Source organism: Dryobates pubescens, chromosome 1, assembly GCF_014839835.1.
Source record: "Dryobates pubescens isolate bDryPub1 chromosome 1, bDryPub1.pri, whole genome shotgun sequence".
In the NCBI taxonomy this organism is placed as follows: Eukaryota; Metazoa; Chordata; class Aves; order Piciformes; family Picidae; genus Dryobates; species Dryobates pubescens.
Genome location: NC_071612.1, coordinates 38421809 through 38447394, shown reverse-complemented (window position 1 = coordinate 38447394; position 25586 = coordinate 38421809).

Genomic DNA, 25586 nt, shown 5'->3' with positions numbered 1-25586 from the left:
CTTCAATCCTCTGGAAGTGAAGGAAATACCAAAAGAAAACTTTCTTTACAAAGATCAGAGTCCCTAGATCCTCTTGGCTTGTTTGATTTCTTTGGAATAGGGATGTCATTTCCTCTCTGGGTATCAGCAAGATAGCAGTTACTGTAAATGGGTTATGTTCCTTTCCCTCTCTGCCTTCCTCTTTTTTTTTTTTTTTCCCTTAAATAACTAAACATTGTAAGATGTTTTTAGACCACTTTTTAAATGGATAATCTCCATTTTTATTGTGCTCTTATGCCTTGTCAGCCTGCAAAGCTGGAGAAAAATGATACTGCTTTACTCCTCTGAAAAACAATTCTGTTCAGACTCTGACATCTATGCACTGCTGTATGCAATCTCGTGATAAGAGAGTGTGTGTGTGCGCTTCCCTCCCTTTGAAACTAAGTGCCCATACATGGGTTTCTAAAGGCACTATAGAAATATGAAACTCTGATTGGTTTGGTTTTTTTTAAGAAGGTTCATTGTTTAGAAACCGAAGTGAAGAAAAAGAAATGAAGATCTTTTACCCTTCACTCTTTCCTAGGAGATAATTTCCATGCTTTTCATCAAGATGAGGCATCCAACTCTCCTTCTACAGTTTAGGGCAAAGCAAAAGTTTGCTGCTGCCTAATGTCTCCTGTGCAGAATGGAAAGCCACACATACATCACAAAGATTTTCATTCTTTCCTTCTCCCATCCTTCCACCGTAAAGCAGTGAGGATCTCCCTTTCCATATTGCTTCCTTTCTTATCAAGACATAGAACTAACTGTGAACTGCTGCTTCCCATTATTTCTTGTCTTACCTTTTCCATATGTCAGACCAGACAATGAGCAAGGACAGGCGAATTGTGTTAGAAGCCATTTCTAAATCTAGGAAGAGCAAGAGGGTGATGGAGGGACAACCAGTACAGGTTTACCAAGGACAACATAGAATAGAATAGAATAGAATAGAATAGAATAGAAGAGCCCATCCAACCCATCATCCAACGCCATCTAATCAACTAAACCATGCAACCAAGCACCCCATCAAGTCTCCTCCTAAACACCTCAAACTTCATTCTGACCAACTCTGCTGCTATCCATGATGAGTGACTAGTACTGAAGACAAAGGGAGGACAACGGATATAGTAAATCTTGACTTCAGCCAGGCCTTCAACAGCACCTCCTACAGTTTAGCACTAAACTGGTGAAAGTCTGCAGACAAAACCAAACTGAGGGGATCAATCAATATGTTGTACCTCAGGGCTGCTCTTCAGAGGAACTTGAAAGGGGTGAAGAAAGAGCGACAAACACCTTGTGAAGTACAATAGCAAGGAATGCACACTTCTGTGTCTAAGATGGAATAACCCCATGCAACATTTCTTCTGGGGACTCAGTTTTGAGTTAGACAGTTGCTGAAGGTAGGAAGAGTGAAAACCAGAGCAGCTGACCCAAGCTAGCAGAAGGATTCCATACCATAAACATAATGTTCAGTGTAAATTGAAAAGTCTGCTGGAGATGGGTCACTATCTCTATAGGTTCTCATCCATTCAGCTACTGAAGCTAAGTCTCACGTAGTGACCATCGTGCTTTTGCTTCTCACAGTGCACTTTATTGCTGCCTACAAACAGGTGACCTGGTAATAGACTGAAGACAAAAGTCAGTCTCTTCTCAGAGGTGCAGATACAGGCCAAGAAGGAAGGAACACAATTTGGTACAGGGAAAATACTTTTCTTGTAGCACAAGGGTGTTCAAATGCTGTAAGAGGCTGCCCAGAGATGCTGTGGAATCTCCATCTTTGGAGGTGTTGAGGATAGAATTGAGCATGTCACTTGTTAATTTGACCTGCTTTGAACAGGATATTGGACTAGATGACCTTCAAATATCCCTTCCAAATAATTTACTCTAGGATACTGTATTTGGTTTTTCTATTCCTATAAGGGAATGGTTCAGCAAAGACAATGGACATGACATGGTTTGAAACCAGAGGAATGAAACAGAAAAGTATGCAAGAACAGACCTCCAGTGCTTGCCTCACCACTGTGAAGCAACATTTTCATTCTCCTGTATTCTTGGTATAGAGAAAACCTAGGTTTAAAATAAATCTGCAAAAGGTTCAGGAATTTTCCAAGCAACCCAAGTAATTGGATGCATTCCCAGTAAACTTGTAAATTCCATTGAATAATCAGACAAATGCTTAAGTGTTTTCAGATTTGTGGCTTGGGTTTTGTATGTTTGGTTGGGTTTTGCAGTTGTTGGGTTGGGTTTTTTGTTGGTTTGGGGTCTTTTTGTTTGTTTTTTTTTCCCTTGCTGTTGGTGGTTTGTTTAGTTAAGGAGGAGTGCTGGTTTTGGCTGAGACAGGGAAGAGAAAATGAAGTCTCTCTCCTGCTGGGGTGGGAAGTGAGTGAGCAGCTGTGTGGTGCTTAGCCACTGGCTGTGGTTAAACCATGACAGGAGGAATATTGCTAAATTAACCCAACTAGTCTTCCTCAAAGATACAACCTGTTTCCACATAGGTACCTATGCTTTGTGTTTATTTATATGCTTCCAGCCTGGGTTATTTGGGGTATTTTTAAGGATTATTTTCAAGAAAAATGGAAGTGTGCAAGCATTAGAAACCAGACATGCTTTTATTGCAGTCATAGATCTTTAGAAACATGTTTTCATAAGCAAGCATTGCAAGAAGGCTGTTGGGTTTACCCAGAACAGAGAGAGCATTCCAGGAATTAAGAAAAAAATGTAGTACAGAAGGAAAGAAGGGAACTAACTGCTTCAGTGGCACCCACAGCAGCAGGCTATAACAACAACAGCAGTATCAGCAGAACAAAAATTTCTCTCCACTGTTTATAAATGAGATGGAGCATATGGATACGTAATTAAGGTTATTTCATTAGATCAGACTAGAGCTCTCCAAACAATCACAAAAAGGATTTTCCATGCAAAATGGCTTATATAGGTTTCTTAAAAAAAAAAAAAAAAAAAGGGGGGGGGGGGGGTGTGTGTGTGAAATCCCATCTGTGAAAAACACAGATTCATCTTGTAGTCTTCCAGTACCTTAAGAGGGCCTACAAGAAAGCTGGTGAAAGAATTTTAGGGAGTCAGGTAATGATAGGGCTAGGCAGAATGGAATAAAAATAGAAATGGGTAGATTCAGATTGGATATTAGGAAGAAATTCTTCACCGTGAGGGTGGTGAGATGGTGGAAGAGGTTGCCCAGGGAGGTGGTAGAAGCCTCATCCCAGGAGGTTTTTAAGGCCAGGTTGGATGTGGCTGTGAGCAACCTGATCCAGTGTGTGTCCCTCACCCATAGCAGCAGGGTTGGAACAAGATGATCCTTGGGGCCCTTCCAACCCTAACAATTCTATGATATCAATCTTCATATCTATTTAGTAGCCCCCTGGTGTGGCTCAGTTGGTAGCACATAAGACCTTTAATGGGGAAGGTTGTGAGTTCAAGCCTGCAGTGGGCACTAGTGTCCTCCCTACTCCAGTCATGAGGTCTGTGGTGACAGGTTGGACTCGAAGATCTTTGAGGTCTCTTCCAACCTTAGTGATACTGAATACTGAATATTTGTCCTTAGGGTCAAGTATTACTTTTCACTCTGACATTCAGCTCACTGCTAGAACAGGTGAAAAAAATGTAGTGGTAAAAGTTTGAAGTTATGTATAGGCTTCTGTTTAAATTTGGAATTAGTAATCCTACAAAGACTTGTCCTTTGAAGGACCATGCTGTAGTTGAAGTTTTTTAATGCACCTATTCTTTAGGGTCATCTAGATTTCCATTCCAAAGAAAGACATTTGTAGCCATTGAAGACTCATTAGAAATCTTAGTTAATATAGAAAGTGTTTCCCTCTCAAATGTCTGAACACACAAAGATAACAAAAGGGATGAATCTTCCTATATTTGCAGGAAGAAATTAAATTGCTTTTTCCAAAGTTAACATCAAGGTGAAATGAAGGCTGGTTCCACTGAAGTTTCACTGTCAATTGCAGCCTCAATTCACAGCATATAAATAAGGAGCAGAGCCAAACTTACACAGCTTTAGAAAAGGTCACAGACACCATGTTCCTGCCATGTCTTCCAAAAGCTCTTTAAACTTGTACCACACATTGTGTGTTTAACCTGCATCTTTCAGTATCCAAAAACTCCAGGATACTGCCAGGCAGAAAAGGACCTGGGAGTGCTGATTGACAGCCAGCGTAACATGAGCCAGTGTGTGCCCAGGTCTCCAAGAAGGCCACCAGTATCCTGGCCTGGATCAGGAATAGCGTGACCAGCAGAATTAGGAAAGTGATTCTCCCCTTATAAACAGTACTGGCGAGGCCACTCTTTGAGTCCTGAGTCCAGTTTTGGGGCCCTCACTACAGTAAAGACATTGCCATACAAGAAACAGGCCCAGAAAAGGGCAAAATTGGTGAAGTGTCTGGAGAACAGGTCTGGTGAGGAGCTGCTGAGGGAACTGGGGTTGCTTAGGGTAGAGGCTGAGGGAAGACCTTATTGCGCTCTACAGTGACATGAAAAGAGGTTGGAGCAAGGTGGAGGCTACTCTCTTCTCCATAGTATTATGTGACAGAATGGGAGGAAACCAGCAAAATCACAGAGTGGTCTTAGTTGGAAGGGACCTTAAAGATCACCTAATTCCAACCCTCTTGCAATGGACAGGGGCATCTCCATCCAGACTAGCTTGCACAAGGCCCCATCCAACCTGGCTTCCAACAATTCTTGGCTTGCAACCTCCACAACATCTCTGGGCAACCTGTTCCAGTGCCTCTGCACCCTCACAGGGAAGAATTTCCTCCTACAGTCTAACCTAAATTCGACTTCTTCCATTTGAAAGCCATGACTCTTCATCCTGTCACTCCATATCTTTGTCAAAAGTCCCTCTCCAGCTCTCCCAGTGCCCACATCAAATACTGGAAGGCTGATAGAAGACCTCCCTGCAGCCTTCTGTTTTGCAGGCTGAGCGCTGTTTTATCTCCATAGTAGTGTGAAATGTTAATGAAAAAAATTTTGTCACAAGAAAAAGCTGACTTTGCCCTGGCTTGTTCAAGGTAATCAGGTATTAGAATTAATCAAGCCACTAGGAGAGGTATTCTGGTTTACTACCTCAAAGAATTAGATTAGCACCTTTCCTTTTTTTTTTGTTTACATCTAAAAAAAGAGAGAAATAAAAACCTTTTCAGAAAATACAAGTTCTCTCCAAACACCATGATTAATCCAACAAATACACTCTGTCATTGTTTTACTGTTCTAGTCTTTTCTAATTGTGACACATTGCAATCACTAAAGAAAGCAGGAAAACTAAAAGACTCTTCTCTTAATCAGCTGTTGAAGTAACGAAGCAAAACTTGTGGCTGCCACTGAAAAGAGGGAAGTTATTTGGAGTCAGGTAAAATCTTTATTTTTCCAGTTACTCTGTTTTCATTTTGTCACTTCCAAATGGACTGCTAGCCTGAAAAAAATATGACAAGGCATTTGCCCACCCAAGAGAACATATTTACTGCACAGATCCTGAACAATATGAAGGTTATGCTTTAATAACTTTTTTTTTTGTTGGCTTCCGTTTCCTTTACCTAGATAAGGAATTAGGTCTAGGAAGATTCTTCATATCAGCACCAGATGACATGTCAAAGTCTCACCAGAATTAGTTGGAAAACATCTCTGTCTTAAAGGTTGCAGACATTTAATCATTTCTTCACTATTCTGGGCAGCTGCACACTGACCTCATAGCCATCAACTTCTTCTGGACTGTCAGCTACAGTGCTTTGTAATACAAGGACTACTTTGCATGCTGCTTTACCAGGAAAAAATGCCACTAACTGTGACAACAATCCTAATTAGTTGTTGAAATACCATTGTGAAGATCTGTCACCAGCGATTACTCATCTCTTTAATGGCTCCTTCAAACAGAAGCTATGTTTCAGCTATTTAGAAAATGGCCAATATCATTATCATTCCCTGAGGGGCTTATCTAAGCACTCTGAAGGATTACTGTCCAATTTTACTTTTAAGCAAGGCTGCAAAAGTCATGAAATAGACACTTTTCAGGGGGGAAATAAAACATCTTTACAACAGGAATTTCAGCCGCAGGAGGCTGGGAGCAGTTAGAGACCTCTAGGCAAACTACAACCCAGCAATTATAAGGAAAGCATCCTCTGAAGGGCAGAGAGGGAGCAAGACTTTAAGAGAATGAGGCCAGTAGGGGATAAGAAGTAAGGATGAGATTCAGGACTTTACCAACACATTTGATTTCCAAACCTTCCTGTTAGCATCACAAGCTAAAAAACAAACCACAGGGCAATTGTGGGCTGGCTCAGTGGAAGACAGTGGGATAACTGCTGTAAGTGACAAAGCATAGATGGCTGTTTGAGTTAGTTATTAACTGCTAACAAGTGAAACCTTAACAACTGAGTTAAGATTACAATACATTCATTTTAGTTAACCAAGACATTTTTGTTTGCCTCCTCAACACAAGACAGACATTTCCTACACCCAAAGAGTCAGGAGATTTAAAGACCAGCCACTGCTATCTGATACTGGCAAAGAGCTCTCCAGTTCCAGGGATGCAAGAAGAGAAATAGACACTGACATAGCAGAAGGTACTAGCTGAGGAACTGCTGAGGTCTGTCATCATGTAAGCCTACTGTCAAGAGAGACTGAAGTGCTCTTTTCCAACTGTCTAGTACATCACTGGTATCAACCCTTGCAAATTTATTATGTCTGGTACTGGTTCCCATTACGTGAAAATATCCATTCCTGCAGCAGAATCATTACAGGGAAAGGACGGAAATACTCTTGGAACAATATCATTGAAGACAGTGATTTGTTCACTTCGGGGCTTTCACAGCAATATAGTGATTTAATGATACTGTTAAGACAACCTTAAGGTTCTCTGATGCACTGACTTAGCAGCACAGCACCTACTACAAAGAGAGAGATAAGGGGTCCTCAGGGATTACTAGGACTGAGTTTGGTGAGAACATATTCTTCTGCACAGTGCTCTAACTCAAATAATCCAACTTCATTTCAGGTGAAACAAATGCAAACAAAAAAAAAATACCAAAAAAACCACAAACCACCCCACAGCCACCCACCCACCCACCCCCCCCCCCAAAAAAAAAGCAAACAAACAAAGCATAACCTGTTTGACAATACTCAAGCCATAGAGCTTGACTTGAAGCATAATGCCACTTTTTTTTTTTTTTTAAATTGAAACTGCAAAACCAAACCGTTCCCCTTGCTGTTTAAGAAGTAAAATAATACTCATCCTATTTCAGAATTCTCACTACCCCACTACAACCTTTCTCGTTTCCATTTGCTGATGCATATCACATTTGAGCTTCATTTATTTGTGATCCTCAATCTCCAAAATCCATGCCTTTTCCACAAGCCAAACAGAACATTTTGGCTAATGAGCTTAAATGTCTCTTTCTACTGTGTTTTCTCCTTCTCCATTAATTTTGGAGAGTTCATGTAACTCTTCTGTGGAACATTAGACAGTATGAATTTAGCTAGTGATTAATGTCCCTCTTTTTAAGGAAAACAGTTATTTATGTAAGTTCTGTAGATGGTCTCTTGTGAAACACCCTCAAAGTGATGGTGAAGGGAAAAGAAACTTGAATTTTGAAAGAAAACATGAAGTTTAAGGTAATATAAAACAAAATTAAACACCTCCACTTACCTAGAGATCTTAGTCAGTTAGTACAACCATGACAGATTTCTGTAGGGTTGGGGTAACACATAGGAGCAGACTGGCATGGAGTGAGGTATCTAAGGATCTCATTAGAGACTTAAAACTAAACGAGAACAGACATGTAGCAGTTTTTATTTGGTTGGGGGTTTTGTTTGTTTGCTTGCTTTGGGGTTTTTTTCTTTTGTTTTAATAGTGTTTGCCTCTCAGTTCAAGATACTCAAATCACACCATTTGTAAATCCAGTTGTCAGGGCATGAAAATGTGTAGACTTGTGAGGCAGAAGTCACTCAGCCATCTGGCAGGCAGGACTGAATGCTGCAGAGTAAAGCTTCTCCATTTCATTTCAGTAGCACGTTATATAAAACAAGTAAGCAGGGACACCTTGGCATAGAAAGCAAGGAGTATTTAAAAAAAAAAGTCATCTAATTTAGCAAGCATATGAGGAACAGCTCGCCCAGTGACAGCGACAACAAAAGAATAATCCTGTAATGGCTCTCTGACAGTTTGTTTGCAGTGCATATGCTTAGGCAGTACCTACTGTTTATTTTCTAAGCAGCTTAGGAGATGGGAGGTAAGTAGGATGATTATTATAATTCAATATAAAATACATTTAAATAAAGTTGGGGGTCTGACTTAAGCCCTTAAAAGTCAAAATATATAAGTTAACTCTCCAGCAACATCCTTAGCTCAGCTGCTATTCTTATTTTCTAAATGTGGAACAGCCTCTTATCACAGGCTGCCACACCACTGGACAATGTAGAATTGGTATGAGGAAAGAATTAGTTCCAGCAGCTCCTGAGGAACAAGATTCCACACCACAGGCAATTTGACACAACTTCTAACAGGCCATTTTCCATGTTGGGTTTTCTTTTTTCTTCTTTTCCTTTTTTTTTTTTCCTCTCCTCTCTCTCTCAGTTGAAACAAGGGTTTATACTTTTGTTTTCTAGTATCTATCCTTTCCTACATGTCTGATTCAACTTAACTAAATGTCTCAGTGGATCGGTATCTCAGCAAAATACTATTATCTCTAATTTAGACAGGCAAGAAACACAAGGATTATGTCATTTGCTCAAGCTTCAGCCCAAAAAGTCAGTCCCATAATAGAGCTTTTTACTAGTGTCCAGCTTCCAGGTAAACCCTTCCAATCACATTAGGATTTTTTTTATGTTATATTTAAAAAATAAAAGTTTCAGGGAATATAGGGAGAAGCCACTATAGAATTTAAGGGAGAAGAGAAACAAAGCTTAATTTTGGAGATGAAACTGTATTTCAATTTATTATTCCATTTCCATTAAATTACAAGCTAACAAGGCATGAAACCATCAAGGAAAGTGCATCATACTGCAGTTGCAGAAGCTAGAAGGTGGTCCTCAGTGGCTTGGATCAATTAGGATACTGAATTGAATATCTGCCAGTGCAGACATTTAGTGGTGAGATGTCTCAGTCAGACATTCAAAGCTTACACCTAAATGCTGCTGTTTATTACCCGGTGCCACAACAGCAAAAAGGGAGGCAAACCACAATTAATGCAGCTTATTAACATCCTTTTTAACAGATTTTAACTGTTTGGTTAATTGAGGGCTAGAATGAATCTAGGTACAGACCTTAGAGATAGAAGGATGAAGAAAGGCTTAAAAGCAGGATACAGAATAGAAGGATGGGAGAAGACAGGATTTTGTCATGTATAGGTGTAGAATAAAAAGTATTTCCAAGAACCTGTATTACAAATAATTGTGCTTTAAAGAGTAAAGAAAAAAAGGAAAAAAAAAAAAATCAATATCACATCCTCTGCCTGTCCATAGGATGAATATTCATGGAACATTCATTTGGATAAGTTAATGGGAAATTTGATAAATGCATGGAAGAGTAATCCGTCTTAAACACAAGAAGCTATCTATGGCTCAGGAAGCATCAGAGATGCATCAGAGCATGCACAAAGGTAAAAATCTCTGTGCTTGCTTTGCTCTCACCCTGGGGCTTCCTGCTGAAACTCCTGAGAGGTAGGATTCTAGGATTGACATGCATCTGATTTCTACTACCCTGCTTTTCACAACAGCTACAGGTGTCAGAATAAAATCAGATGGAAAAATAAAAATAAACAGAACGGAAATAATTAATGTCCTACTGTGATCAGTGCTCTCACATCTGTGCCCTGGTGAGGCCTCATCTGGAGAATAAGGTCCAGAATTGTGCTTCCCAGTTCAAGGACAAGGAACTGCTTGAGAATCTACAACAAAAGGCTCCAAAGATAATTAGGGAACTAGAACATCCCTCTTATGAAGAAAGGCTGAGGGACATGGGGACTCATAGCCTAGAGAAGACTAAGGTGGGATTAGGCTGGATGTTAGGAAGAAGTTCTTCACAGAAAGAGTGATTGGCCATTGGAATGTGCTGCCCAGGCAGATGATGGAGTCACCATCACTAGAGGTGTTTAGGAAGAGACTGGATGGGGTGCTTGGTGCCATGGTTTAGTTGATTAGATAGTGTTGGATGATAGGTTGGACTTGATGATCTCAGAGGTCTTTTCCAACCTGGTTAATTCTATTCTATTCTTATCGAAGCTCATAGAATGGGCGTAGGGAGGACAGGACCAGCCTTTTTTCAGTGGTGCCCAGCGACAGCATAAGAGGTGACAGGCACAGATTGAAACATTGCAAGTTCCATCTAAATGCGAGAAGGAATTTCTTCATTTTGAAGATGGTAGAGCACTGAAACAGGCTGCCCACAGAGATTGTGGAGTCTCTTTATTTGGAGACTTTCAAAACCTGACAGGATGCTGTCCCATGCAACCTGCTCTAGGTGACTGCTCTGGGGTGGGGTGAAGGGAGGGTTGAACTAGATTATCTCCAGAGACCCCTTCCAATCCTTATCATTCGATGGTCTTTTCCAAAGACCCTAGGGTTAAGAGGCCTTAAAACAGTGGGGGGGTGATGGTGCTTCTTTGTGGTTGGGTTCTTTTTTTAAGAGTACACCAAATCATTATTTAACAGCTTCCATAATCATCTCCCCAAAATATTTTCTGTGGCAATACCTTGGCTTTTGAAGATCTGTTATGTTATATGCTCAAGATTCATATTACCATATCATGACATGTGTATGCCATCGGTATATGAGACTGAGATATGATAAGATGAGATGAGAAACAAAATGCAGTTCAGCACAACCAAACTCTTTGTAAAGGAAGAGCAGAAAATACAATACCAGAAGCACGTCGCCAGCACCTTACTTCTCATGTAAAATCCACTCATACCAACAGACCTGCTACAGAGTGCATTACTCAAACCATAGAATGGAGCATACCTAAATATATCAAGTCCAACCAAGGTTCTTGCTGCTGAACGATATATTTGATCTGGTAAACTTAATGTAAAAACAAATCACATCCAATTCTTTCCCTTCCCAGTATTACATTAGAAATTCCTTTAAAAGCTTGCAAGTTCAATTCCAGCAGCTAAATTATGTTAAACCCAAATGGCTTTTTGCTGTCACAGTAACTATTGCTCTCAGTGCAGACAGATTTGTGTTTATTTATTTATTTTTCCATTTGTTTTCCCAAGCTCTAGGACTGCAGAAGTTTACTGTAGCAAGCGGGTAGGGTAGCAAACCTCACCAAGGGAGTTCTTCCCTCTCTACTGGAGGCAATTGAATTTGTAAAATAACAAGGATTTGATTTTATGTTTCACACCCCTGAACTCAGGGTAAGTTTGAACAGCTTGCTTTCCCCCAACATAGAACATGAGGAGTTCTTCTGTGAGGAGGTAAGAGCTTTTTGCAGATAGACTCCACCAGACCCTTCTGCTCCATGGCTTGGAAACACAGATTCTAAATATCTAGCTGAATTTCACCTTGAAAATTAATCATTACATCCCAGTATTTTTACATTTCTGTCATTCACAAAAGCACTTGCTTGTGGAAAAGCAGTTTTTCCACCACACCATCAAGATTATGATTAATTGTCCTTATCATGGCACACCACCAACCTTCAGTGTGGAATTTTCACTAGTGAATTCATGCATAATTATGTCTTCCCACCAGGTACACAGCTTGAGACACACATCTACTTCCTAAAAAGAGACTGCCATAACAAACCCATCTAACAACATAACCACCTTCTCCTTTTGATGCTGAGCAGTTAGAGGCTTTGTCTCTAAAGTGTGGTACTAAGAAAAAGTAAAACCAACAGTTGCCAGTGGCCTAACCAAGAGTGGTTCCCAACTTGCATGTAGCAGAGAAGTGAAAAGGAGAAATAAAAAGGGGTGGGATACACCACACCCCACCCCCAACATCATAACCACTGATTTTGGTTTACTTGTAAAAGAGCTCCTACTGAAGGAGTTGTAAGAGGTCATTAGCTAACCAGTGAGATATTTTTAACACTAATGAGACAGGACATTTTGTTATATTATGTTAGACAAAGGGAAGAAATTCTTCCCTATGAGGGTTGTGAAGCACTGGAAGAGGTTGCCCAAAAAGCTCTGGTGGCTCTAAGCCTGGAAGTATTGAAAGACAGGTTGGATAGTGCCTTGAGCAAGCTGATCTAGTAGGGGGCAACCTTCCTCATTGCAAGAGGCTTTGGGAATAAATCATATTTAAGGTCCCTTCCAACCAGAACCCTTCTATGAGTCTGTATCTTGAGCCTAGAAATGTAAACTCCAATCCTTACTGCTCTGCATCCAGACTTTCACATATAGCTTGATTGCTTTCTGTAGGTGACTCAAAACACAATATAGATCCATAGAATGGTTTGGGTTGGAAGGGATCTTCACAATCATCTAATTCCAAATACCGCTATGGGAAGGGACACCTTCTGTTAGGCCAGGTTGCTCAAGACCCTGTCCAATCTGTCCTTGAACAACTCCAAGGAGGGGCCATCTACAACCTCCCTGGGCAACCTGTTTCAGTGTTTTACCACCCTCATTTTAAAGAATTCTTTTCTAATATGCAGTCAAAATCTATTCACCTCAAGCTTAAATCCATTCCCTCTCATCCCCATATACCTAGTGGATGCAGAGCTGCCTGCTTCTGTGCAATACCATATCCTGACAGGTCAATGTACTTTCTCTTTGAGATAAAAATCAATATTACAATACCTGTATCATTGCACTGTTATCCTAATAAAGGTTAACAAGACAAATTTAAACAGATCAATTAATGAATTGATGAAAGTACAAATCAATCAACGGTACACAGCTATTCTTTACACATCCTAGGCTCCAGTCTGCACACCTCAGGTCTCTAATCAGGAGCCCATCCAAATCTCCACTCAGAGAAATCCTAGGTAAACTCAGGCAAATTAGACCCTAAAGCACAAGTATGCTAATGACTGTGCCTTTATACCTCCTTGCCCAGACACAGCTCCAACACTCAGCCCAGGGAAGGGATTCCAAGGAGCAGAGAAGGCTGCTCCATACTCAAAGGTTGATAGTCCCTACTCGAAGGTTGAACTTAGAGCACAAAGGACAGTTAAGCTTTGGACTAAGAATGCATTGCCTAAAATACAGAGAACAAAAAGAACTACAAAAGCCTACCTTAAAAAAACCAGCTACAGAAATTACACTACAGGAAGCACTGAGATGGAGACATACAGGAATTTAAAATTAAGCTATTTTGAACCAGAAGAACCAGAACAGTCATAACTTAGGTTGGCAAACACAGCTTAAAACCTTGACACCTTAAGACACTTTAAATTAAACTTGGAATAGGTCATGTACACACTCAGGGTGAAATGATTAGACTCAGACAACTCAATGCAGACAGGCTTGCCTACACCCAACAGTGAATCTTTCTCCTACCTTTGCTGTCTTTCCTTCTTGCAGGATCAAAAACACATCCAACGCAGATGGACCAAAGCTGACTCCACATCTATTTTCCACAACAGCAGCATAACAGAGCATACTATAAAGTCCATCAAGCTGGCAAACATCTTCTAACTGAAGCTCAGAGTGAAATCTAGCTCTGCTAGCTCCCACCTGTTCATTAAGCTAGCTGAGGTGATAACACAGCACAGCTATGCCCCATCTAGCCATCAGCATCAAAAACAGGTGGAGGGCTTTTCTGTTGATAAACCTAATGAGTTTCTTGGTCAGGCATGTCAGTTGTTTTGTCTCAAATAAGAGCTGGTTCGTTACAGAATCACAGAATCAACCAGGTTGGAAAAGACCTTCAAGATCATCAAGTCCAACCTATTACCCATAAAATTCTTTTAGAACCTGTAAGTAGTTACAAAAGACAGAAATAGCATTGCATAAATTTAGTTAAGCTAGAAGTGCAACAGCTCTTAAATTTGATAAATTCAGCCTGAAAGATGTACCCTCTGAACAAAATGAGTGATGCCCTAAGCTTGTGTTTCAGAATGGAAGTGGCATAGTGGCCTTCATCCCCTTCCACCCCTTCCTTGGTGCCCCTAGTGCACTGAAAACACACCTAGTGCACTGTGAGAGCTGCCTAACCAGTACCAGGCTCCTTTTGGCATGTGTACTTTACTCCCCTTTCATACAAATGCATCAGTGTCATGGTTTCAGAGCTTCTAGTCAGAGCCCTGCTCAAGCAATACTGCACCAGGAAGGGACTAGAAAATTGAATCCTAGTTCAAGTATTCAAGGCTAGGATGGATGGGGCCTTGAGCAACCTGGTCTAGCAGCAGGTGCCCTTGCCCATGGCAGGGGGAAGTTGCAACTAGATGATCTTGAAGGTCCCTTCCAATTCAAACCATTCTGATTCTCTGATGCTACTTTTACAGTCTTTCACTAGATCACCTACAACTTCAGAAGGACTCAGTCTTCTCTTTTACCCCAAAGACCTTCACAGTTCATGAAGTTCTCAGCTGCCTGCAGTTAAATTATTTGATTAAATACTTGGTAATGCTGAAAACATAAACCACCCTAGGAAAACAAATCCTAGGCTGCTACAGCCCAATGTAAAATACACTGAAGAAAGGACTGGTATTCCTAAGTCACACTCATTCTTGCCACTGATCACAGGATCATCTCCTCAGGTACAACTATGGCTTCAATACCTTGTCATTTTTAATTGCATTTAATTACTGGGTCCTGTTTGAGAAATTCAACAGGTGGATTTCAGAAGAACTCAGAATCTAAATCTAATCCTTCCAAATTACTTTCAGGGGAGTGTATCTAATCTTTTGAAAAGATGTTTTAACAGGAATAGCAATTGGAAATGTCTGATATTCTCTCCACCTTCTCCTTCTTTTGATTTTTTTTTTTCCCCATCAGCAATTTAGTTTTGTGGAACACTCTGCTTAGGTGGTTGAGAAAGTAAAATATCACCAAAAATGTTCAAAATGTATCTCAGCAGGTGAAATAACTGTGTGGTATTTAAAGTACCAATACCAGTGTCATTCCCTGTTCCACGCCTCAGTGGTTAAATAAAATAGAAATATAAAATTTACCTGAGCCATTTTTGAAGAATGCAAACTGATTAAGAAACAGATTAAATAAATTCCATGTGAACACAGAAGTAGGGTTACAATATCATGCTTTTTCTCACCCTCAGTGTTTTTATCTGATTTTATTTTATTTCATCCCATACTATATTTTAAAGGAAATGATAATAATAAACAAAACAAAACAAAAAATATATAGATTATTTTTTTTCCATCAAGGCAGGACAACAATTATTTTAAAGAGGAATAAAACAGGAAAGTATTTTTAAATGAAGAAATAGTTTGAGAAGGAGATAAACAATGTCTTGAGCTTTCTGTTCAGGTGATGTCCTGTGATAACACGTTATGGGGCACGAGCTGGTTCTAATTGAGAGAAAGGATTTAGTCAGGCAGAATCAAAAATACCCTCAAGTATTGCTAGGTCATGGAATCCCACAGCAAAGAGTGAAACTAACAATGCTGTTCAACAAGCTCCTTGAGCAAGAATGAGCCAGAATTTGTAACACATGGAGAGAGGTCTTACCCTTTGCTGTCCCTATTCCAAGCTGCTTTCTCCTACCACTGTGAAGCTTTCCTCTGAGTGCCACTGCCTGGTGGTTGTGGTGCTGCACGATGAACTGGAATAGCAAAATAACATAAATTGAGAAATAACCTCCTCAGAGCGGTTTTAACCCAGATCTGTTCCCAGAGTAGTACGTGGCTGAATGAATGCCTGTGTCAGCACAAAGGAGATGTTATCAGTGAGATGCATGGAGGGAACAGCAAGACCTGCAGTAAACCAGTTTATGTCAATTTAGGCTACAGTATTTTCATGTCATCGGTCACCAGCCCACTTGACAAGGACAGTAAGAGCCTCCTTCGATTGTCACTGAAGTCTAAGAGACATTCTGCTTATCAGCCCCTGAGTAACCTGTTATCTAGCACTGTATATTCTAGAAACCTGATTGAGATTTTATCTAAGGCTATGGCTCTGCGAGGGCTATAAACCCCCCAGGTTATTGAGTGTGGGTCACCCAAAAGCCCATCTCACTTCTGAAAGGCTGCCCTTAATTGTCTGTAGAGCTTTGCACACCCAGCTGCTTGTAGTTTCAATTCACATTTCCTTACATTGAACTGTTATTGTCTATTCTGCTCCTCATTTTTAGTGTATTTCAGGAATGATGCCAAGCTCAGCTGAGTGTAAGTGAATACAGCTCCATTAGCTCACAGATTTCACCATGGGTGATGGTGACCCTCGGTATTTCCCTAAACTGATTGCTTTAGTGATAAATAAATAAAATGATACCTTTTCTTTCAACATACAAAGAACAGTTACGAGCTAGGTAGAGAAAGACTTAAATGTCTTCAGAGATGAAATAGCAGGAAGCAATCTCTGGGGAAAGAGAGTCCATTTCAACTGCTTGTAATCCGCTGAAAACAGCTGTCCAGATGAAAGGATTGTACAATAAAGCCACCAAAAATGGAGCATGATTTCTGTGCTTTCAGCAGCGTCACAATAAGCTGCAGGTGCCTGGAAGAATTGAAACTATCCCACTGAAAGCATCACTGTTGGGTTTCTGCTGTACAAAACCTACTTTTCAGCCTGCTCTTGATTACTTCTGATGGACCACATACACTTAACATATGGTCATTTTAAATGCAAATATTAAGGATGTGAAAAGGCACACACACACATGCTGAATTTTGGACGCCTCCCAGGAGCTAAAGTGGCTTGATAATAAGACAAAATCACATCAGTTGCCCAACTATAAATTGGCCTTGGCCATCCAAATATCAATATACATTTGGCAAAATAAAGTGAAACACCAAGGGGGAATTGAGTGGAATTGTTGCCATTGTCCCCAGAGAAGAAAGGAGAATGAAGTGTAATGGACAAGGTAAAAGTGATGAATGGACCAATACAAGAAAACTACTAATGGTATGTGCCACTTAATACTTTTGAAAGCAAAAGGTAATAGAAATTATCCAGAAAGTTTCTCTGGTCATGAATAATGCAAACTCACTTGGCTCAATAGACTGTATTACATTTCAAGAGATCTGAAGGAAATGGAAAAAGAAGGAATGAATGGCAAAGCGTCTCTGTGAGATCTCATGAATCAGAAGAAGCTGAGTAATGGAAAGGTGGGTGACAAGCAACAGGACTGAAACCAGTAACTAAACCCAACTGTCATCACTGAAATGCACTTTTAAAAGCAAAAGACAGATAAAGATTAAAATACTAAGACTTAAAGTAAGGCAAACCAAATGTATGTGTGTGGTTTGGGGTTCTGAGTTTTTTTGTGGAGATAAAAGGTACATATCTGTACATAAGAAAAAATTGTTACAAGGAACTGTGTCAGCCCTGAAAGCAAGAGACCAAATCATGAATCCCTAAAGCAAACTCCTTGCTCAGCTCAGTTGCTCTTGATTTGGGAGAGAACTACCTGCTTACAGGCTCCCACACTGGTCAGCATTCCCTGCCTGAACCCAGAGCTTCTGCTGAAGTCCTTGGGGATACACAAAGCCTCTCTCAGCTCAAGCCTCTCTTTGTTCAGTAGTTTGCATGAGAAGAAGAACAGTCCTTTCACCTTGACAGCTGGGTAACAGCAACCTGCCTTGAGTGTACACAAGCCAAGTGGTCCAGGCACGGCCAAACAATATTCACATATTTTACTTTTCAAGTAAGAAGTTCATGATAAAGCCCAGAGAAAATAAAGTTTCATGGAGATCTCACAGCCTTCCAGTATTTGAAGGGGGCCTCTGGAAGAGCTGGAAAGGGACTTTTGACAAAGGCATGGCATGACAGGACAAGAGGTAATGGTTTCAGATTGGGAGAAGCTGGACTGAGATAAGACATAAGGAAATTCTTCCCCATGAGGGTATTGAGGCACTGGAACAGGGTTCCTAGAGAAGTTATGACAGCTCCAAGCCTGGCAGTGTTCAAAGGCAGGTTGGATGTGGTCTTGAGCAAGCTGGTCTAGGTGGGGTTGTCCCTGCCCCTGATGGCGGGGTTGGAACTAGATGATCTTAAAGTTCCCTCCGAACCCAAATTTATTTTATACTTCTATAATTCTATGATATGAGTCAAGATAAGGTTTTTATTTATTACATTTCTGTTGAGTCTGTTAGTCTTTCTAGCAGTCTCCCTGAGTTCTATGGTGAAGACTTTGACCTTTGACTCCTTCACAAGGAGTGAGAGGTACTGTAATCTCCTTCAGTCACCTGCAGTCCTCCTGCCTCAGGGACAGTTTAAGCCAAGCCACCTGAATGACAACACAAAAGCAAATCAAAGGAATTCACCCTTCTGCATCCACTAGAGATGGTTCATCCTCTCACCCATTACCCCCCTCAGGTCCTCATGGGAAAAGTGTCCCCTCTCGCTTTCCCAGTTTTTAAAGGTAGAGGTATGTCAAGTATTAATTACTTTCTGTAGAAGCTGAATTAACTCACATAGTTGTGTATTTCAGATAAGAATCAAGTCCAAAATATTCACTGCTGGGAGCCAATTAAGGCTTTAATTAGGAATAAAACAGGAAAGGAACGAGGGATTCACACAGTATTGATATTTTCAAAGCTGGAAGTTACATTTGCAGGGAGGTCTTTGTTGTACATTACAGAAGAAGAACTATGCTGAAACATTTCTCTCACAGTAGGAGACTTTTGTCAATTTGCTGAAGAAATTATGCTAAAAAAACTACACAAAGGCAAGTTTTCTCACTCTTCCACTTGTCTGAAAACCAGAACTAGAGAGAATTAGATAAAATAAAAGGAAACTTTCACCTGAGAAAATGACTGCCTTCCATTAAGGACTTCATCAGTGCACATTTTAGCAAAGGGAAAAAAAAATAATTCTCTTAGCCAGGGGGACAAAGAGACTACATACTAATTATTCCTTTTGATCTTCACTTGCAGGAAGACATCTGACAACTGTCAAAGATAAAGCTTACAATTAGGCAGCTTTTTTAAATAATTAAGTACAGGAACTGAAGCTTTCCCTAGACTTGCCTGGATTTTTTTTTATTTTTTTTTTATTACCTCCAGCTGTATTACTGCCAAGCCAGCTGAGATGTCACAGACAGTCATTTTCTCCCATTGCCTGCACACAATCAACTGGCAAGTCTGTGAATGAAAGCACAGCCCACCTCAGTCACTAAGGTGACCCAGTTAACACCATGCTAGGCAGTCATTTAGTAGAAATTAATAATCAGTGACCCTTCTAATGACTCACTAAAGGAAAGTCACTTCTTTTTGTTTTACATCTGGAAATTACACAGCCTGTCTATTCAACCATTAAAATCTCTAGTGATGATATTTATAATGAAAAAAAAAAATCCACCCAACCTATCAACAGCAAATGCTGAAAGAACAAAAACAAAGGACTAAGATGACCTTGAGAAAGCTTGTTATTGCTCAGTGAACCCCAGCACACACAGGCACAGCTCTACCTGCATTCAGTCTGCTTTGCATACACTCCACATCTGCCACATTTAGCCTTTACCTCAATAATCAAAACATGCTAACAAGCACTAGAAGTTAAGCAGTGACTTTTTCAAGAGCTGTCTTAATGACAGAAAGAGGACTTATGGAGGAAGGCCCAGAGAATGCTGTCTCAGTGAATCGTTATGCTGAAGAACACTTCCAACACTGACCTTTGCCTGTGTTCCCCAGACCTATTGACGTCAATGGAAAGCAGAAGTGGTTGGGTGTTGCCAAGGCTAATTATCTCCCAAACTTGAGAGATAATTACCCACTACCTGGAAAATTATTCTTGTTTTGAAAATGTAGATTTAAAATAAAGTGTTATTTCTAGAAATAGACATAACAGGCTACCTGCATTAAAGATCTATTATTTTGTTAACATTCATGATGTGTCCTTATACAGAAGTCTAGTTAAATGAAATATTCAGACATCCTGAGATGCTCATGTTAACTGTAAGAAGAAGGAGGAACACAAACAAACTGAATTTCTTGGCAGTTGTCTATTGCCTAATCTGGAAAACAAAAATAGAGTGTATTTAACAAGAATTTGCTTTGTGAGGTTTTTTAATGGTCAATAATGGGAATGTCAAGCTTTATGAACAGGATGCAGTTAATTAGTTTCTTCTTCCTTTCCTTAACCAATTTTCTGTAGCTTAACTTTGTAAACCCAAGATTCTGATCATAGAATCACAGAATAGTAGGTGTTGGAAGTCCAATCCCCCTGACAAAGCAGGACCACCATAAATAATATCTTAGTCTGAAGATTCTGTAATATAACAAGAAATTTTTTAAAGGGTTTTAAGATTGAATGTTTAACAGAGGAACCAACACATCAAATTTTTTTTTCCAGATGAATATCCAGGAAAGTGCTCTAGTAAACTGATATTTAGGAATATTAATATATCTCATCATAATTATGGGCACTGCACTGTGTTTTTTGGTTGGTTTTGGATTATGGTTTTTTTTTTCCTCTGGGATAAAGGGTTGTTTGTCTACTGTAGAAGGATCACATAATCGTGCCTCCAAATCCTCTCCAAGTTTGACTCTTACAACAACAAAAGACACACGAAGTTGTGTCCAAGTAACAAAACAACATTTTGTGTTCTCAGAATTCATTCTAAATATGGTACAAGTGCTCCACTTCTGTCCAGAAGAAATGGACTTGTTTTAAATGGATTTAAAGGGATTTTAAATAGCTAGTTAATTCTGAAGTGTTAGTGCTTGTTTCAAAGGGAACTTCACTTTTCATTTTCAAAGATCAATCCTATTTGGATATTTATTTTGTACTGTAACAATAAGATAATATTTTTTATATGAGAAGGAGCCATATCTGATTTCTCTCTTGAAGCTCAATTCTTCAAAAAACACCCCAAAGTAGTGCTCTACATCTCCAAAAATGTAACGTTTTATGACACTTTGCCTGTGCACAGTCACAAATGATTCTGATCTCCCCATGCCTTGGCTTTCTTAGCAATCAACACCAGTACAAGAGAACACAGTCTCAAGCTGTGCCAGGGGAGGTTTAGACTGGATGTTAGGGAGAAGTTTTTCATAGAAAGAGTGATTGGCCATTGGAATGGGCAGCCCAGGGAGGTGGTGGAGTCACCATCAGCAGAGGTGTTTAGGAAGAGACTCAGTGCCATGGGTTAGTTGATTAGATAGTGTTGGATGATAGGTTGGACTCAATGATCTCAAAGGTCTTTTCCATCCTGGTTAATTCTCTTCTCCTTTCCCTTCCCTTCCCTTCCCTTCCCTTCCCTTCCCTTCCCTTCCCTTCCCTTCCCTTCCCTTCCCTTCCCTTCCCTTCCCTTCCCTTCCCTTCCCTTCCCTTCCCTTCCCTTCCCTTCCCTTCCCTTCCCTTCCCCTTCCCCTTCCCCTTCCCCTTCCCCTTCCCCTTCCCCTTCCCCTTCCCCTTCCCCTTCCCCTTCCCCTTCCCCTTCCCCTTCCCCTTCCCTTCCCTTCCCTTCCCTTCCCTTCCCTTCCCTTCCCTTCCCTTCCCATTCTTCCTCTCAAACCAGAGTGACCTTATCATAGAATAATAGAATTGTTTCAGTTGGAAGAGACCTCTAAGATCATCAAGTCCAACTGAAGACCACTAAACTATGTCCTAAAATGCCAGCTCCACAAGTTTCTTGCACCAAAAATTATGAATAATCCCTTGTTCATGATACATCACCCAAGAAAACCCAGTCACTGCCTGAAACTTTGGTAGAAAGCAGGTCAACAGTCACAGGCCACTCCTCAAGCCCATGCCACAGCCTGTAGTAAGTTAATAGTACTGAAATGAGTAAATCAGTTGTGTGTCAAGAACTGAATTTTACCAATGAATGTTATGAGCTATACACAATGATACACTGCCCAACTGAACCTTCCAGCCCTCTGCTTAATCTAGTGATTCAGAATTTTCAGGGATGTCAAAAAATCCCAGACATCTTTCACAAGTTATTTTTCTCCCCAGAAGAACCCCTGAGGGAGAGAAATCATGTGAACTGTGGTACCTTCCCCACTGTGCCCTGTGCACTGTCCCTTGAAGGTTGGATTTCAAAGTCAACAATTTCTCAGCACTCCTGTAGTACTCATTGTTCCTTGATTTATGCAAAAAAAAACCCCCAAACCCACCAAGTATATTATCACCACCGCTACTCTCCTTCATGTTCTTGGGAGGTGGGAAGGAAAGAAAAGAAGTCAATCAAAGGCTTCTGTACTTAAGCAGCTCACAGGCTTTAGTTCAATAACTTGAATCACTTAATACTTTTGAAGAGGTTCCTTTTTTTGCCATGGACTTTGAAGAGAAGACATGTAGTCTCCTTGCAACTTGAACAAAAAAAAATAGTTTTCTTTTACAAGCTTAGCTTTATGAGTTTCATCATCCTTTGAAACAGGCAGATTCTCTGCCCCAGAAAAAAAATTAAAAACCCCACAATCTCTCCACAGTAGAGGTAAAAACTATTGGATATTGTGTGGCTTGCAGTGATTTTTCTCCCAAGCACATCTTTAATTGTTTGAGAAGGATTATTAATTGCTATTACGAACTGTTCAGCAATCCTAACAGCTTATTGATGAAATGTTATCTTCTTGAGGCTCTAGACCTCATTTTCATTTACCATGTTATCTCTATGTCTCATTCATTATAATATTATATCAATATTATGCCAACCTAATCAAATCAGCTTTGCCTTTTCCAAATTACTCCCTCCCCCTGTACAAATCAAATGATCTTTAAGGTCCTTCCAGCTCAAGCCATTCTATGATCATTTTGCAGTTTTTGAAACACTTTTACATCAAGTTTGTGTGTTTCCTCCTATGCCAAACTTCAAATTAATTAATATGCTGCCATACTGCCTTCAAGGTTTATTTGTTTTGCTTTGCACCTTGTGATCACTTTGCTCACCACCCCTTCTCAAGGTTTTCCAACTTCCTATGCACCTTCACAGCTTCATGGAGTTCAGCAGGTGAGTGCTGGCTGTGTTCAGCCTTTCTCATGGGTGGTGGCACTGCAAATGGCTCTTGATGGTATACTAGGATGGATCCAACCAACCTGAAATTATGCCAGGGGAGGTTTAGATTGGATATTAGGAAAATTTTCTTTCTGAAAGACTGGTCAGGCATTGAAACAGGCTGCCCAGGGATGTGCTGGACTCTGGGCCCACCATCCCTGGAGGTGTTCAAGAAATGTGTGTGGACGTGGTTGGTTCTTAGGTTGATGGTTGGACTCAATGATCTTAGAGGTCTTTCCCAACCAAAACAATACTACAGTTCTGTGTTTCCATAACACACTGTGCCCCCTATCCATCCTCCAATCTTCAGCTCTTTCACTGCTTATCCCATCAAAACCAGAATATTAAAATACAATGAAGGATCCATAGTTTATGTTGAAAGATGCAAAACTTCATTATGATTCAGAAAAAAAAACAACAGATGTCTAGAAAGGATATTTACATTTTTTTTCTATAATGAATGCTTTTGCATTTGAGAGGTATTCATCCCTCATGTATTAAAAAGATAAGCATTTATTATCTGGTTAATAAAAAGCAAAGCCAACAACATCAGGGGCTTTCAAAATAATTGTAACTAAATCTGATCCACAGAATGTTATTATCCCCATAAGATGAAAAACAAATAGGATGGAACCTGCAGCATTTGGAGACATCATTATATTCTAGATTTGAAGAACAGAAACACACAAATCTTTGCTTAAGATTCCAATCATATTCAGCTCACCAGTATTATGCCAGATTTTTATTTATTTTTTTTTTTAATTCTCTGCATTTACCCAGGAGAGTGGATGTGTCCTAGAGGAACATGAGGTCATAGAGCTCCCCATGCTTGAATCACCTATTTTATTCAGACTTGATAGAGTTTCATAGATGGGATTCTCACCAGTCACAGAGAGTATTATTAATTGTCTGAGGTTACAGGCAGGAGATTTTGATACTTTTGCACATGTATGTTTTAGTGAGTTCTGCTTTCCTCCTCTCTGCAGGAAAATGATGACTCCTTCAGGGATTCATTCTTGAAACTGCTCAAAGATTTCCCTTTTCTGAAGGCTTAGGCTGAACATTTGCAGTTGCTAGGTGATATCCAAGTGGTGGTCAGTAATTGTGATTGAAGATATATGGCTTCACAGCAGTTTTCCATTTCCTGATTGGTGATCAAAAAAAAATGAAAGGCAGACTTCGGGTATGAGTAACTCAAGACTTAGTCACCATCAATACATGCCAGAGAAATAGGGAATGCTCATGTTGTTTTAATGCAGTTTCGATCAGGAAAATCAAGCATAACAAAGGAGTGCTGCTGAAATAGATGAGTGAGTGAAATACTACCTTTCAGTAAATACTTGCCAATAACTCTCTTGCCATATTTTCCAGTTTTCTGCATTAGTAATATTCTGAGTCGTATGACCTCATTCTTAGAAGGATAATAGCATTCTAAAGCTAGTCTGCACTCCATAAATGTTGCATACATGTAAAGACCAATGTATTATTTCAATCTTCTTCAAGAATGTGGATGCAAATTGAAACACAGGTGGTTTTGCATCAACAGAAGGAAACAATTCTTCACTTTGAAGGTGGCAGAGGACTGGAACAGGCTGCCTGAAGAGGTCGTGGAGTCTCCGTCTCTGGAGGCATTCCAAACCTGCTTGGATGTGTTCCTGTGTGATTTACTCTGGATGAGCCAGGGGGTTGGACTAGATGATCTTCAGGGCTCCCTTCTAATCCCCACCATTCCAGTACTTGAAGAGGGCCTATAAAAGAGTTGGGAAGGGCCTTTTTACAAGGGCTTGTAGTGATAGGATGAGGGAAAATGGATTGAAGCTTGAGGAGAGTAGATTTAGATTGAATATTAGGAAGAAATTCTTTACAGTGAGGGTGGTGAGACACTGGAACAGATTGTCCAGAGAGGTTTGTGGATGGCCCTCCCTGGAGGTGTTCAGTGCCAGGTTGGATGAAGTCTTGAGCAACCTGGTCCAGTGGAAGATGTCCCTGCCCATTGCAGGGGGTTGGAACTGGATGATCTTTAAGGTCCCTTACAACCCAAAGCATTCTATGATTCCATGAATCTGTGATTCTCTGATGTGTTGTTACTAATTCATGCTTGCAATTATATTACACACTTGTTTATAAACTGAGGCTCCCATCAGAAACAGAAGACTGCATGAAAATATGTTTTCACTGAAATTTCCTGAAACTTAATTTGTTGTGAGTGTAAGAGAAAATGAAATGTATTTTATTTCCTCCAAACTCCCCACCTTTTTCACAAATCACCGTTCTTTTCAGGGTTTCTCTTAGGCAGGCTTTGTCCATGCCCAAAGCTATAAAACTGACCTGGAAGTAAGGTCTTGTGTGTTTTGGAAACCTTTTGCAATTCTTTAGCACACAGGAACAAATCAGCATCAAGTTTTTTGAGACAATGAGAAGGAAATACCTTGAAATCTACACTCCAGAAAAATAAGTAATTTTTTTTTTCTACTAAGTTTAGAGAAACAAGTAAAGAGTGCTACAAGTGAGGTCTGAGCCCTTTTAGTTCTTAAAAAAG